We start from the raw sequence: 13,732 nt of genomic DNA, 5'->3' as shown, positions 1-13,732 counted from the left end.
ATGGTAGAGGAGCACGCAGAATCCACAGAAACAACAACCAAGGTTTTATAGACACATTCGACCCAGAAGTAAAAGCGTTCCTGTGACTCTAGAAGACAAAGATGTAGGGGCCAGAGCCATAGCATAGCATGGAGGACACTTGGCCTTGCACATGGCCGGTCCCAGGTTCATTCCTTGGCACCCTGTATGTTCCCTGGAGCACTGCCAGGAGTGATCCCTGAGCACAGAGCAAGGAGTAAGCCCTAAGCACAGCTGATTAGGCCCCCAAAACAAACAAGACAGAAGACAAAGATATCAAAACTTTGGCATGTGAAAACTAGAATGTGTGGTGCAGCTCTGGGTTCCCATCTGCATCAGCTCGCTCAGGCCTCCCCCAGGTGACACAACCAAACTGAAACTGGTCCATCCACCTTGGTTGCAAGGGGCAGAACAACTCTGCAAGGTGTGCTTAATAGAGGCCATTGCTATAAAATAAAGATTGGAGAAAGTGCTCGAACAGGGTCTCCAATGGACACATCTCAAATTGGTTGTTTTTTTTTTCTTTTTGGGTCACACCCGGCAATGCACAGGGGTCACTCCTGGCTCTGCACTCAGGAATTACCACTGGCAGTGCTCAGGGGACCATACGGAATGCTGGGAATTGAACCCGGGTCGGCCGCATGCAAGGCAAACGCCCTACCCGCTGTGCTATCGCTCCAGCTCCTCATCTCAAGTTTTCATGGATTAACATAAGTGCTGTGAAGGTTTATGATTCTAGAATCCTGAGCCCCGCTCCAACCCTTGACCCACGGGACTGTGACTTTCTCTGTGCAGGTGGAAAGGTGAGGTCTAGAGTACACGGATAATGTGCTTGTCTTGCATGCTGTCCACCCAGCTTCCATTCAAAACACAAACAAAAATTGTAAGCCTTTCAAAAACGGCAGGCCAAGGTGAACCCAGGTCTCCAGGAGGGTCCTCAGCCCGTGGGGAGAAGCAGCTGTCACTGCTGAGCTCACCCAGAGGCCCATCATTACCAGCCGTGCCTTCAGCTCATCCCGCTTCCTCCAGCCAGATTTCTGGGGGCCTCATCGCCTGCGTCATCCATATGCATCACACATTTTCTTCCATTAGGTCCAATTAAGCCACTTTGCCAACACTGCAGGCACCGAAACTTCTTGATTAGCAGGCCCAGCAGAGAAGGCCCCAATTTAGGATGATTTCACCTGTCCTCTCCCAGCGAACACCGCAGACTCCCCCGCCCCCACTCCTCCCGAACAGCTCGGCGGCTGCTGGAGCACTGCTTCCTGCAGGCTCTGGTACATGATGTTCCCTGCCTGGTGGCCTCCCAGACAGCTGCTGACTCACCTCAGGTGGCTCACCCCACAGGTATTCGTGACCACAGACAAAGCATCTTCTAGAAGCAGCCACATGTGCATATGAGCTCACGTGTGTGGACTAGCCCGGGATGTAGACCTGGGATCTTGGTCCCAAGCCACTGCTGTTTACTTAGATTCATGACAGCTCTTTGTCTAAAGAAAGATTCTGACCCTTGGACCTTAGTAGAATTGTTTGGGAGCTTTTGAAGTAGATTATCAACAAGAAATTGGTTAATAATAGTGTGCTGTGATGTAAAGTGAGACCTAAATACTGCATACCACTAAGATGTATGCTTTCTTTTTTAAAAAAAATTTTATTAAATCACCATGAGATAGTACAAGCTTTCATGTTTGGGTTACAATCTCACAATGATCAAACACTCATCCCTCCACCAGTGCACATTCCCCACCACCAATATCCCGGGTATACCCCCCCTTTCCCACCCTCCCCTGCCTCTAAAGCAGACAATATTCCCCATACTCTCTCTCTACTTTTGGGCATTATAGCTTGCAACACAGACACTGAGAGATCATTATGTTTGGTCTATTATCTACTTTCGGCATGCATCTCCCATCCCAACTGGTTCCTCCAGCCATCACTTTCTTAGTGATCCCTTCTCTATTCCATCTGCCTTCTCCCCTCCGCTCATGAAGCAGTCTTCCAGCTATGGGGCAATCCCCCTGGCCCTCGTATCTACCGTCCTTGGGTGTCAGCCTCATATGATGGTACCCTATACTCCACAAATGAGTGTAGTCCCTCTATGTCTGTCCCTCTCTTTCTGACCCATTTCACTTAGCATGATACTCTCCATGTTTATCCATTTATAAGCAAATTTCATGACTTCATCTCTCCTAACAGCTGTTTTCAGCTCCGTACTAACACCACTGCTTGGCTGAGTGACCTGGGTAGGTTATTTTACTTTGCAGAACCTTGTAAGTGTGTGTAGTTTGTGGGGAGGGGTGATTAGTGCTTACTATCTTCTGGACACTGTGTCTGACACATTTTTGTGTGTGTGTCTGACATATTATATGGGTTACTCTGTACCAGTTAAGATTCTCAATTGCAAACAGTTGAAATCATTTCTGGTTTGTTTTTTTTTTTTTGAGGGGTTCACACCTGGTTATACTCAGGGCTTACTTCTGGCTCTACAGTCAGGGATCTCCTGGTGGTGCTCAAGGGACCTTGTATGGTATCAGGGATCGAACCCAGGTCAGCCACATGCAAGACAGCATCCTACCTGCTATACTATCGCTCCAACCCTGAAACCAATTCAAAAGGTTTTAACTGGCAGGCTATCGATGACTTACTGAAATGACTTACTGAAACAGAGGCCTGCTCAAGATTCAGGCCAAGGCTTAGCAAAATAAATCAGTAGCTTGGAATACAGGCCTTGCAAGCGTAAATTCCTGGTGAGTTTGATTCCTGGTGCTGTCACATGCTCTATACGTAAAGCTGGCAGCTCTGCTGTTTGAGTCTGGGATCCCCTTGCTGTAAGTGATTTACAGACACACCACAGAACTGGTATGTGTGAGCACAATTAAAGGGGTGTGACATCCAGTTAGCACCACACCCTTTGATGTGCAAACACCACAGTCAGGAAGTGTGACTCTGGGAGAGCACTATAACCAGAATGTATGTGAGCACCACAACTAAAGAGAGCACGCCCTGGGGAGCATACACGGAGCATCATAATCAAAGGAGTGCAACCCCCAGCACATGCCTCAATTATGTGCCAAGTGTGACCCTTAGTCATCACAACGACAACAACACTGAAGGGCAGGGGGAATCATTTTCTTTCAAAGGGGAATGGAGAGACTCTCAAGGGGCCAAGTGTGTGCATTGCATAGGGAGGCCCAAGTCTGATTCTTGGCACCACGTGGTCCCTGAGCATGACCAGAAGCAACCCCTGAAAACAGATCTGAGAATAGGCCTTGAGCACCACTGGGTGAGGCCCCCAAATAAAACAGCAATAACAAAAATAAAAATAGCAAATGAATTGGAGAAAGCTGAGCTGCTCACAGCACACAGCTCTCTGCTCACCAACTCACGGCTGGACTTTCCCTCCTCCGGCAGCCTCCCGAAAGTCACCACTGACAGTTTCCGCTGGACCTAACTCCCACCAGGCTCAAGGCCTAGAGGGGTCACCAATTTGCCCAAGTTCAGGCCTCCTAGGGTCCTGAACCTAGAAGAAGAAGAAGAGTTTCTGTCTCCAACTTCCATACAGCCCGGAAATCCTGTGAATAGGCAAAGGGTTAGGATGCTGGGGAGCCGGAAACAGCCGGTGTCCAGACAAGCCCTTGGCGGTCCTGAGTCCGACGGTATCACACTTTCCAGATTGAGACTGAGGCCCAGAAAGGTTTAGTTACTGGTCACCCAGACGGAAGAAATAAATAAACGTCATCAAGGGCTCTAATTCCTTTTCCCTCTTGACAGTGGCTCTCACAAGGAATGTCAGCCGCGGGGATGGGGTGGGGTGGGGTAGGGGGGCGGATGGAGACCTGTTCACATTCCCTGTGACTCTGGCGTTGGCCCAAACTTCCTGTTAACAAGCACAATTGTAAAATATCCCAAGAGCCTGGCTCTCGGGGAGACAGATTATGGCCACTAGAATCTTCACCACATTTTACCGCCAGCCCTGCCCCCTTGCCCCCCCACCACCAAAATTTCACTCAGTGGAGTCTCACAAACTCCACTGGAGAAAACCAGGGTTCAAAATATATAACTTTTGGGGGAAATAAATTAAAAACTTATTGATTTATAATTTCGTGAAATTCCAGAAGCTTAGTTTATCTGTCTCTCTCTCTCTCTGCATAGATGTTATCATCTCCATAATAATATTTTTTAAGGTTAAAAAGAAAGAAAGAAAAATTGGGTCTTAGAGTAGTTTGTGAACATCCCATTCTCACAAAGCAAGTCAGACTTCAAATCATATCTGAGTCTCCCGCCTCTAGAGTTCACACTACCATCCAGACTCTGTTTCAGGTGGAAACAGGACATTTAGGATCCAACCCAGATACAGAATTTCAAGGCAAGGAGATGCTTAACAATAGTCTCATCCTGTGCCCCTTTCACAGATGGGAAAGCTGAGGTTTAGTGAAGTGTCCTGCCCGAGTTCACACAGAACTGTCTGTGAAGCTTCTGACTAAGCTTTGAGTACAATTCTCTTGCATCCTGCCTAGAGAATATGCCCCCACACCATCAGGGAGCTCATTTTAAAGAAGCAACTGAAATATAAAAATACTCATATGAAGGCTGAAGTGGTAGTAAAGGCTTAAGGCATTTACCTGTGCAGGCAGACCCCTGTTCAATCCCTGACGTTGTATCTGGTCCCCCCAATACTAGTAGGAGTGATCTCTGAGTACAGAGCCAGGAGTAAGGTCTGAGCACAAGTAGGGGTTACCCCAAAATAAACAATAATCTCCAAAAACACTGATTTGAGAGACAAAGAGGAGATGACCTTACTCATAAAGTACACACACAAACAAACCAAGGGAAGTGGTAAAATCAATCAAACACCAGGCCTGGAGACTGGAGAGACAGTACAGGGCAGCTGACAGAGTTCAGTTCCCTGCACCCCCACAGCTGAGGCACCGCCAAGAGTGAGCCCTGAGTACAAAGCCAGGAAGAGCCCTGAGCACAGCCCTAAGACCAAAAGCAAATCAACAGCAACAGAAAGAAAGTCAGCCTTTGGATTCAAGCCACAGGTGTGAGGTTGCCACAGCAGGAGGATTTGGGGCAGAATGGGTGGGGTGGGGTTCACAGATTCACAGATGTGGCGGAGGCCTCAGCACTTTGGAGGTGGGTAGGATGTGACAACTTACATTCGCTTGTTTGTTTGTTTGTTTGTTTTTGGACCACATGCAGCAGCACTCAGGGACTACTCCTGACTCTAGTCAGGAATTACTCCTGGCAGTGGTTGGGGAACCATGTGGGATGCTGGAGATCAAATCCCAGTCAACTGCGTGCAAGGCAAATGCCCTACCTGCTGTACTATCTATCACTCTGGCCCCAGATGACAACTTATTTTTAGAGAAGTAGGGAAAAGCACTCCTGAAACTCAGTGATGTAAACCTGTTCCCTCAGCTAAATAAATGAAGAAACTGAGCTGGACAGCAGGGGTGTCCAGGCCCACCGCTGCTCAGATGAGGACCTGGCCAAGGTGTTGATTCGCAGAAAGACACCACAGCAGGATGACTGAGAGGGATGTGGCATTTGCACTTTCGGAAAATCCTGCTCTCGGTAATCAGGAAATGTCTCCAAACCTTAGGAGCCAATTTTCTGTTCCGAGTTGGACCTAATGCAACAGAACAAAGGTATAGGTCAATGGAGTTGGTGAGGCAAGGAGCCCAAAGGCTGTTAGATTAGACCAAGAGAAATCAAACTGTGTGGCCCAAAGAACCAGACAGTCCGTATTTAGTGCCATATTCTGAGGCCCATCCTCGGACTCTGAGGAGTTTCCAAGTGCCTGGGTCTGGAGACAGCCTTCCCACACAGCTCGAGACAGCATTTCCCTAAGACACTCGGGGCTCCTCCCCCCATGTCGCCTTGTTTCCGGCAACTTGGCAGTCAGGCCCACAAGCCACCTCTGGCTGGCGCCAGATAATCTCATCAATGGACATGATCCAGAGACTCATTGTGCTTCTCTCTCAGAAGAGAGCTTAAAATGACTCGCCATAGCCATGGCGCTGGACCCGGCACCAGGCTGTTTCATTAGGGGCACCCCAAGGGGGTAGGTGAGGACCCTCCCCACCCAAGTGACCCAGCCCCGGCAGCCAAAAACTGTGAATGCGGCAGCGCCACATCTTATACCTCACACCATTCATACTCCAAAAGTAGCACACCACATCTGATGGGGTTTAAAGTAAAAGGCAACAGATCTTAGAGGGATATATACTTTTACATATATATGTATATATATATATATGTATATATATATAAGCACACAAGGCTCAAACCTTAACAATATATTAGTAATCTCTTATTGAAGGGCTTTATGACCCATGGGTAAAACAACAATCTTCACACACTCTCCTCTAAGGAAAGTTTTTTGAACATTTTCAGCAGTTTATTCATAACAAGCAATAAAAAATACAATTAGGTTCTGCTTTGGGGCAGGGATTGGGGTTCGGGATAGAAACATCCAAAATATGGTGTTGGGGAGGCTAATGGTGGGGGGATTGGTGTTCAAATATTAGATGTAATCAAATATTGTGAACTACTCTATAAAAACAAAATAATAAAAAAAATTTAAAAAGAAGCTGTGTGTGTGGGGGGGGGTGCGGCTGGAGCAATAGTACAGCAGGTAGGACATTTGCTTTGCATGTGGCTGATCCGGGTTCAATCCCCAGCATTCCATCTGGTCCCTGAGCACTGCCAGGAGTAATTTCTGGGTGCAGAGCCAGGAGTAACCCCTGTGCATCGCTGGGTGTGACCCAAAAGGCAAAAGAAAAAAAAAAAGAAAAGAAACTGGGTGGGGGAAAGGTCAATCACGGTGGTGCTCAGAGCCACTTCTCTTTTTTTTGGCTTTGTGGGTCACATCCAGCAGTGCTCAGGGATTGCTCCCCGCTCTGCGCTCAGGAATCACTCCTGGCAGTGCTCAGGGGACCACATGCTTGCCAGGGATAGAACCCAAGTCAGCAAATGACCAATGAGTTGTACTATCGCTCTGGCCCCACAGGGCCACTTCTGAATCTGTGTGAAGGGCACCCCTGGCAGTGCCTGGGAAATCCTATGCAGTGCCAGAATTCAAACCACTGTCATGGCTGGAACCATATGCAAGGCAAGTGCCTTAGCCGCTCCAATGTCTCTCCAGCACTAGAAAATGTGTTTACTTCCATAATGAGTTGGGACTTACTCTGGCCTCCCACAGTCCCTGGAACCGCACCATGTCACGTACTGACCACACTGGGGTGTCACTGACCGTGTATCTGTCTCCTCCTTCCAGACTGTTAGTACTGGGGTATGGACAGGTCTGCCACAGAGAGGCCTCAGCAAGAGTTAGCAAGGGAAGAATGGAGAAAAGGAGGAGAGAACATTCAGGAATGTTCTAGCAAATCCCACTCTAAACTCTAGGCTGAGAGACATCTGTCTCCATCCTCTCTCAACTCCTGGATTTGACCTTTGGATCTAGGTCCTCTGGTCCTGAAACCTCAATGCTTTCCAAGACTGCCCTGGTGTGGGCTTCCCCTGATCCTGGCCATTTTAATTTTAATTTTATTTTTTGCATCTCTCCTTCTATTATTTTTAATTTTTAATTAAAAATTAAATTTATTATTATTATTATTATTTATTTTTGAAATTAGAAGATCATTTGCTTTATTCTGGTTCCTGGGAGCTCCAAAGTGAATCTGATACAGATGTAACAGGGTGGCAGCCCCGGGGACCGAGTGCAGGATGTCTGCCTCCTTTGGCCCAGGGAGCCCAGAGGGAAACCAGGAGAAGGCTTAGCTAGAATCCTGGAGTGGTGGAAGTCAGATACCCCTGGGAACCTTGGCCCAGTCCAGGCCAGGGAGATGGAGGAGAAAGACGAAGGAGAGTTGCCGAGGTTCCATCACAACTGCACCATGGGAGGGAGTGGGCCAAGGGTTACTCCTCATCCTTCTCGGGGTACTGGGCTTCCAGAGCCACTTGGCCACTCTGGGGCTCAGCCTCAGGACTCAGCCTTGGCTCCTCCAGAGGTCCCTCGCCCTCCAGGTCCACCTCCTCAAAGGATGAGCCTCTGGCCCCATCATGCCAGCCATGGCTGCTCACCCCAGGGGACAGGGTGGCGGCTGAAGTCTCCCGCCTGCCGGGACCCATCTTCAGGCTCACAGAACACGGGTCACTCATGGTGTCAGCTCCCTTTAGATCCAGGGCCAATCTTATCTCAGGATGAGCCCCATCCAAGCGTGGCCTTTCCTGAGTGGCCTCAGTCCCCTCCCTTGAGCATCTAACGGATGCAGCAAAAGCAGTTTTAAATCTGGCACCTTAGATCACTCAGCCATCCTGACACCCACAAGCAGTATTAAAAGGGAAGTTAGCTGCTACACAGGCCGATATCAATGAATAAGAAAAGTCTCAAACAAAAATGCAAACAGACACCTAAACAAGAAATAAATAAAAATAAAATAAGCAGAAGGAAGTAAATAACAAAAAATTTGGGAGTGGGAGGTGAACAGGGACTTTTCTTAGTAGTAGAACACTTGCCTTATATTTTGAAACCCGAGGTTCAATTCCTGGCACATCATGGTCCCCCAAGCAGAGTCATATATGACCCAAAAAGAAAAACACATATCCAGAGTATTCATTGATAAACCCTGATCACTAAGAAAAAAAGAAAACCCAGATAAAAATTATCATAAACGTAAAAGAGTTACAACTAATGCTACAAAAATACTGGATACTATTTTTCCTGATCTGACCAAATCTAGGGATTCTAGGTGCCTTCATTGTAATGTCCCCAGAGTCTGAACCCCAGCTTTGGGAGATCCTTCGCAGATAACTCTCAGGCAGCAGCTTGGCCAGGGCACACAAAAATTGCCATATGACACTGGGCATTGAGGACACGGAAGGGGACTCACCTGAGTCTGCAAGGTGCAGGAGAGAGGGCAGAGCCAGAAAGGAATCAGAATCTGAGTGACAAACACAGTGATGAACTCAGCCTGTCAGGCAGCCAGGTGCCCGGAAGCAGGAGGCTCTTGGTACCAGCGGGAGCTTTCCTGGACTCTTACCGGGCACTGAGTTAGAAGTGAAGGATTTAGAGGTTGAATCTGATAAAGGGCTGACCCTAAGAGACAACTAAGCAAAAGGGATGCCAGACACCTGGAAGAAGGAATTCTAGGAATCAGTTAAACGAATATTCCAGAACATACTGTTATTCTAGTCCAGGAATGTTTCAGCACACCACATGCTCGCCTGCTCATTCCACTGGGTGGGGGGAAACACCCCACCCTACCAACATTCTTGTCTCTGCCATTCCAATGTTCAACATTCCTCTATATCATCATCAATCTAACAGGAAAATACCCGTGCAACAATTGACACCTCCAACTTTTCACTGTCCTTCTACTAAGAACATGTATTTGTTTCTTGGCTCACTTATCCCAATGGCACTCAATATTTTGAGGAGCACATATATTCATTTTAGAAATTGTTTATAGGGGGGCTGGAGCTATAGCACAGCGGGTAGGGCATTTGCCTTGCACACAGCTGACCCGGATTCAATTCCCAGCATTGCATATGGTCCTCTGAGCACCGCCAGGAGTAATTCCTGAGTGCATGAGCCAGGAGTAACCTCTGTGCATTGCTGGGTGTGATCCAAAAAGCAAAAAAAAAAAAAAAAAAAAGGAAAGAAAGAAAGAAAAAAGAAAGAGAGAGAGAAAGAAAGAAAGAAAGAAAGAAAGAAAGAAAGAAAGAAAGAAAGAAAGAAAGAAAGAAAGAAAGAAAGAAAGAAAGAAAGAAAAAGAAATTGTTTGTTTATAAAGGGCTGGGGGCAAGCCAGAGAAAAAGCTCAACTGTCTGAGTACAGGTTTTGCATGTAGGAAGTCCAGATTTGATGACTGGAACTGCATGGTCTACTGAGAGCCTCTGGGAGTAGCCCCCAATCACAGAGCTGGGAGTATGTGGCTCAAAAACAAACAAAATACAGTCCCAGAGGGGCTAACTACAAAGATTCACCCTTAGCATACAGGAGCACAGCAAAACCCATGGGGAAGATATGTAAAAAGCCACTAATTCAGAGAGTGAAAACAGGAACACAGAAGGCTCAACCAGCACCAGTCAGTGGTGCAAATTCTTAAACTTGGTGGTACTAGGTTTAATTTTTGTTTTGTTTTGTGGCCAAGCTCAGTGGTGCTCAGGGCTGACTCCTGGCTCTGTACTCAGGGATCATTCCTGGTGGGCACGGGCGACTATCTGGGATGCCAAGGATCAAACCCAGGTCAGCCACATGCAGGGCAAGATCCTTCCTGCTGTACTGTCATTCCAGCCCCAAGCAATACCATACTGAGGATGCTGAATTCAAAGAAACAAGAGCACAGCAAAGCACAAGAAAGTATGAGAGGAGCTGGAGCAATAGAACAGTGGGTAGGGCGTTTGCCTGGCATGCAGCTGACCCAGGTTCATCTTCATAATCCCTTATAGTTCTTCGAGGACTGCCTGAGTGCAGAGCCAGGAGAAACCTCTGGTCACCACCACATATTGACCCCAAAAAAACAAACAAAAAGAAAATATTATTATGTTATAGATAATTCTTAAATATCTATATTGATAAGAAAACGGTTGCAATAAAAATCAGTATGGATGTAAAAATAAACCCCACTTGATCAAACATAGACATTCAATATAAATAAATATTAATTCATTATTAAAAATATATATAAAATTCCTCAGCAATCTAGGAGTAAACAAACTTTTCTTAATTAAGCATAATTAAGTAGAGGGCAACCATAAGTGTCCTGAAGTGAGTGCCACAGAGCTGAGAAGTTTGTCTTCTCTTTTTATTTTACTATTATTATTTTGTTTTGTTTTGTTTTGTTTTGTTTGGCCTCATCCAGTGATACTCAAGAGGTTATGCTTGGAGGTTACTCCTGGGTCTGCAGTTAGGAATTACTTCTGGTGGAACCATGTGGGATGCTGGGGATCAAACCCTGGTCATTTGCATGCAAGGCAAATGCACTATCCACTGTATCCACTATCTCACTGGCCCCTTAATTTCTTCTTAATTCCTTGGGGCCGAAGAGATAGTGCAGAAATAAGGAACTTGCCTTTCACGCAGCTGATCTGGGTTCAAGCCCTAGCATCCCATATGGTTCCCAGAGCACCACCAGGAGTGATTCCTGAGTGCAGAGCCAGGAGTTATCCCTGAACATCACTGGCTCAAGAACAAAAACAAAACCAAATTTGTCTTAATTCTCCTTACTAAAGTTTGTCATTATAGGATTTTATCTATTTCATGTACATTCTAAACCTATTAACACAGAATCAATCATAGTACTATTTTAATTTATTTTTTGGTTTGGCAACCACACCAGAGGTGCTGGGGACTTACTCCTGGCTCTGGGATGCTTATGGGACCATATGGGATGCTGAGGATCAAACTTGGTCAGCTGCTCTCAAGGCAATTGCCCTGTACTATCTCTCCAGCCCATCACTGATTTTTTTCTGAGGTTCTGTTTGCTTGCCTATTAAACAGAATATTACAAAAGAATGCCCACCTACACCAGAGGATTTACTTTTTTATTTTGCTTTTTGGGTCACACTCAGCGATGCACAGGGGTTACTCCTGGCTCATGCACTCAGTAATTACTCCTGGCAGTGCTCGGGGACCATATGGGATGCTGGGAATCAACCCGGGTCGGCCACATGCAAGGCAAACGCTCTACCCTCTGTGCTATTGCTCCAGCCCCCAGAGGATTTTCTTGAGGATAGAACAGAAGATCTAACAAAACCTGTATATTACTTAATATAGGACAGTTTTAAGTGTTCTATGTTGGTAAACTCATCTAATAATAGTAACCCCAGGAGGCAATTACCGTTCTTGTTTTCATTTTCCAGAGGCACAGATGATAATGGGAAGAGTCAAAAATTGCAGTTTCTGATCTTCATGTACTCTTTCAATATTGTTACTTTTTGAGTAGGGAGCGTTTTCCCTGCTGCCTTGTTAATTCAAATCACCACCTTGTGAGAGCAGGAGGAAAGCCAGGAGCACAAGCAGGTTGCTAAGCAGGTAGGAGGTAGGACCTCTGAGTGACCCACCCTCCGGGCTGGGCGGAGATGAAGGGGCCATCGGTGGTAAATTATAATTCCAAACAGGACTCAGACCAACCTGGTTATCTAGGAGGGAAGGGGACAGGGCCACCAAAACAATTGTTAAACTAATAAATGTCTATAAACAGAATGTTCTAAACACAAAGATTCTTAGCTACAAGTACCAACCACACCTCCTCATCCTCCCCGCTCCACCCATGGAGAAGCAACCAATTAAAAAACACCATTCTGAGGGCTGGAGCGATAGCACAGCGGGTAGGGCATTTGCCTTGCACAAGGCTGACCCAGGTTTGATTCCCAGCATCCCATATGGTCCCCAGAGCAATGCCAGGAGTAATTCCTGAGTGCAGAGCCAGGAGTGACCCCTGTGTATCACCGGGTGTGACCCAAAAAGAAAAAACAAAAAACAAAAAACACCATTTTTGTGCCCTTCTTTTCTTTGTCTCAACACTTGCTATGACTTCCAGAAAAACTCCTATAAAAAGTACTTTGGAGGCTGGAGTGATAGTACATAGTGATGGTATGTCGGGTAGGGCATTTGCCTTGCATGCAGCTGACCCAGGTTTGATCCCCAGCATCCCATATGATCCCCCAAGCCCACAAAAGTGATCTCTGAGTGCAGAGCCAGGAGTAACCCCTGAACACTGCTAGATGTGGCCAAATACACACCCGTGTGCGCATACACACACACACACACACACACACACACACACACAGTGCTTTGGGGGCTAGAGCAATAGTAGAGGGGGTAAGGCATTTGCCTTGCACACAGTCAATCTGGGTTCAATCCCCGGCATCCCATACAGTCCCCAAATTTGCCAGGAGTGATCCCCGGGCTCAGAGCCAAGAGTAAGCCCTGAGCTCTGCCAGGTGTGGCTCCAAAACATAATAACAAAAAAGTGCTCTGAACTCCTATTCTGAGTAGTAGCTTCAGGCCAGGTTACCTGGTTTGGTCTGTCTAGACATTAAATGATCAAATCCCCTCTTGTTTTGCCTAAAGATGGTTTTGGTGTGACTGATTAAGTGAATTTCATTATAACACAGAGAAGTTGAGTAACTTGCTCCAGGTCACACAGTACGTGATAGAGTCAGAACTGAGTTGAAGCCAGACAGCAGAACTCTAGAGCCTGTGTCTGTTTCCTTGTTTGTTTGCTGGGGGCTGCTCCAAGCTCTGGGGTACTATTCAAGTGCGCGGTGTTCAGAGAACCATGCAGTGCCAGGGCTCAGATCCAGGGCTCCTGCAGGCAAAGCATTCCTCCCAGCGCCCATGACTACAATATTGAGACAGGATTTACATGACATGATTACATTTTGACTATTAAGAAAGACACACCGAGGGGCTGGAGCAATAGCACAGCGGGTAGGGCGTTTGCCTTGCACGTAGCCAGCCGACCCGGGTTCGATTCCCAGCATCCCATATGGTCCCCTGAGCACCGCTAGGAGTAACTTCTGAGTGCAAAGCCAGGAGATAACCCTGTGCATTGCCAGGTGTGACCCAAAAAGCAAAAAAAAAAAAAAGAAAAGAAAGACACACCGAGCTGAAGTTTCTCTCATATAGCCCACCTCCTTCTGTGGGTTCCAAAGCAGCCCCCTCCCAAACGTCTGCAGCGTTTTCTCCCTCGCTCCACGA

This window comes from Sorex araneus, chromosome 5, assembly GCF_027595985.1.
Source record: "Sorex araneus isolate mSorAra2 chromosome 5, mSorAra2.pri, whole genome shotgun sequence".
In the NCBI taxonomy this organism is placed as follows: domain Eukaryota; kingdom Metazoa; phylum Chordata; class Mammalia; order Eulipotyphla; family Soricidae; genus Sorex; species Sorex araneus.
This window is presented reverse-complemented; position numbering follows the sequence as displayed.